Source organism: Gymnoscopelus microlampas (genome assembly GCF_963454915.1).
Source record: "Gymnoscopelus microlampas genome assembly, chromosome: 3".
NCBI lineage: Eukaryota > Metazoa > Chordata > Actinopteri > Myctophiformes > Myctophidae > Gymnoscopelus > Gymnoscopelus microlampas.
Window position 1 is genome coordinate 35,758,729 of NC_139940.1, and position 3,850 is coordinate 35,762,578.

Below are 3,850 nucleotides of genomic sequence, written 5' to 3' on the forward strand. Positions count from 1 at the left end.
CTCGATCAGATCAGGACCTTCCGCCAAGTAGCCTATTGGCTGCTGTCAGTCTGAACGCAGATATGACGTCTGATCCGCGGAGCGTTCGGAGCGAAGAGAGAGAGAGAGAGAGAGAGAGAGAGAGAGAGAGAGAGAGAGAGAGAGAGAGGCAGACAGACAGACAGACAGACAGACAGACAGACAGAGAGAGAGGGGAGGAGGTAGAGAGAGAGGGGGAGAGAGAGAGAGGGGGAGGGAGAGAGAGAGGGGGGGGGAGAGAGAGAGAGAGAGAGAGAGAGAGAGAGAGCGAGAGAGGCACACACACACACACACACGCACGCACGCACGCACGCACGCACACAGAGAGAGAGAGAGAGAGAGAGAGAGAGAGAGAGAGAGAGAGACAGACACACACACACACACACACACACACACACACACAGACAGACAGACAGACAGACAGACAGACAGACAGACAGACAGACAGACAGACAGACAGACAGACAGACAGACAGACAGACAGACAGACAGACAGACAGACAGACACACACACACACACACACACACACACACACACACACACACACACACACACACACACACACACACACACACACACACACACACACACAATTTTAGCCAAGAGTGGCTAAACCCACTATTTGGGGATTTAGCATTGCGCAAGGGGCGTTCCCATGCAAAACTTGCGATCTTCGGACACCAACCTTATCCCTAAAACACCTGGCAATCGTTACAATAATAAAACCTATCACTGTGCCAGATGCCATTGCCTTTAAGAGAAGACTGCAAGCCATTATCCCCAATGCAATATTATGCTCTCTCCCTCTCTCTGCCCATTGAAGAGCAGCATTGTCTTGGAATAAAATTATATTATAACTCACACATTGCTGGTTATAGAGAATTTTAAATCACAGCAATGTGCGTGTGTTCTGGATTAATCAAACAACTCTGCAGCGCACTGGGCGCCAATAACATTGGACACTATAGGCTACCTGAGGTTTGCTTCATGCTGTACCCTTTGATTGCCTTTGAATAAAACCATATTTGATTGACATAATTATCACCCACATGTTGTTGATTATAGAGAATTTTCATGAGTGAGTTGCTTATTCCTCTTGCTAGTTCATTATTTCCTGGGCAATGGATTAATGAAACGGAACGGAACGAATGGCATTGCGTGCAATGCGCAGCACAAATCATTGTCTGCTTTGAATAGACTGTCATCTTATATAAACACAATTGACACAAGGAATTAACACTCTCACTTCTGCTGATTATATAGACCCTCCAGAAAAATGCGATTATGCGATCGCAGAATTTACTGTATAATCAGCAAAATGGCGCATAATTATGTGGGGGTAGCGTTTTTTCAAAAATGCCGCATCGCATAATATGCGCATAGCATCGCATAATATGTGCATCGCATCGCATAATATACGCTTTGCATCGCATATTTCCGCATATTTCGCGACTTTTCACATATTTCGCATTTTTCACAACTTATCGCATATATTTTTCGCATATCGCATATTTTGCAACTTATCGCATATATTTTTTCGCATAGGGACCTTTTAGGGACAGTGCCAGGCTGCCAGCTCCTTTGAAGTTGTGCGTAATTCACAGGTAGCGAATAACGCCAACGGGTAAGGCACCGGCGAAAATAGGGCCCTGAGAGCTAAAGCTTCTTTGAATTGAGAGCAGTTCAATGATGCTGCGTAGGAGGGGAGAATTTACTTGTTATGTATGGACTGCAGAGGCTGCATGAAGAACCTCACCTCTCAACAACAAGTAGAGTGTCAGAGAGAACGAGATAGTGTGTGTGTGTGTGTGTGTGTGTGTGTGTGTGTGTGTGTGTGTGTGTGTGTGTGTGTGTGTGTGTGTGCGCGCGCGCGCGTGCGTACGTGTCTGCGAGAGAGAGATAGCAAGTGCATACAGTCTGTTCTGCCATCCTCACAGCTGGATGGGATGAAGGCAGCCTATGTAGTTTGCATAAATTATCAGTATCCTAACTATTACAATTGCATAGAGGTTGGACTTCCGAGTCATTCTGGTAGGACTCTTTGTTTCTGCTATGTTCTAGCAGACCACGTGTCCAATTTCCTACACCTTTCGCCTAAAAGTCGATCATGCCTGTCACCTTTAGATAGTGTAGGCTACTTTTAATTGTTCAGTATACATTTGTATTCGTTTTTTGGCCCATATTTACCACACTGCATGATTACGCAACATTTGAGAACAGCAAGGCTGCAGAACATCATCACTAACATGACTCATAGGCACCATATGAACATTACAACCAGCATAAACCCAATGATGACCAATCAGGCCAACGCAGAGAGAGGGGTTTGTATTATATTATTATTATATATATATATTTGCCTACAGTGTAGTGTAGTGTTGTTACATTCCCTGCATTTCTTACGTTAATTGGGGCTTTTCAACCAAGGTCCAATACCCTACTATGATTCTTATCTGCTTTCACAACAGTCTCCACCTTGTTGACGTTGGAACACTTGGAACACAATTACACTGGGATGTTGCCCAGTGTAAACATGTTTTGAGTGACCCACGCAATGAATTCATGTAGATCATGCCAAGATCTTTGAACCTGCAATCCGTATGTTTTATGTGCTCTCCCAAAGGAGAGGTAATTGCAATACCTGGAATTTGAGTATCTGCTTTGAAGACTACATCAAGGCCTGCCACTTAGTCAAGAAGGAATCCCCGCTTGGCCAGAGGACATATTGGGCTTATATGAGCTTAACCACTAACTGCAGTATCCTAGCCTCGCGTGGCCAGACAATATCACACGACACACTGCGTGGATATTAGTCTGGTCCCTATCAACGATAGATTTTTTTCCAAGGGGCAGTTACAAAAAGATCCAAACGGACTCTATTGGTTAGACTTAAACCAATCAGAGCAGTGCTTCCTTGTACGAACCAATCAGAGCAGTGCTTCCTTGTTGATAAGCCCGCCCACATTTGAATACTGGGCCCTGGTTGGTCCCGCACAACCTCTGCGGGAGAGAAATAAATTCTCTATGGAGGGGGGCCAGACCTAATCTGCCGAGGGCTAAAGTGCATGCAATTTTGCAAAGGCAGATTCGTCTGGAACCAGGCTAGCAGTATCCATATTCTGGGGGGAACATTAGCCAAAAATAGCAGATCTACAAGCTCACAACGCGTCACAGCGCTAGTAGATTGCCAATTTCATGGCAAAGAGATTTGGGGCTCTATTTTAGACAAGAGTGGCTAAATCCACTATTTGGGGATTTAGCATTGCGCAAGGGGCGTTCCTGTGCAAAAGTTGCTATTTTCCGACACCAGCCTTATCTCCCTCACCAGCTTTCTCCCTCTCTGCCAGTGTTGCCAGGTCTGCTTATTATAAACCACATTTGGCTTGTTTTTCTGTAAAGTTGATTGTAAAATAATGGTAGTTACGGGTTGCGGTTGTGAGCTTGTAGCTTCTATTTTCAAATAGCCGACACATATAGGTTTGAAGTGCTCATGTGGCCTATAGCTGCTTCTTTTGGGCTTGTTTTCATAGACCTGGTTGCTTATTCCCGCAAAATCGCTCAACACTGCTCTCTGCCAAGAGAGACATTGCCTTGGAATAAATGTATATTTGATACACATGCAGAATTATCACTCACACATTGCTGGTTATAGAGAACTTTAAATTACAGCAAGCTGCTGTGTTCTGGATTAATTAAACAAAATGGTCTGGTGTGGTTATAGCTAATCTGAGTTCCCAGAAGTTTTCGCCAGCTCTGGCGAGGAACTTCTGGGCCAGAGCCCTGGTATTTGTGGGCGGGATGTACCTTACGCTCTGAATCTGAGCGGACACG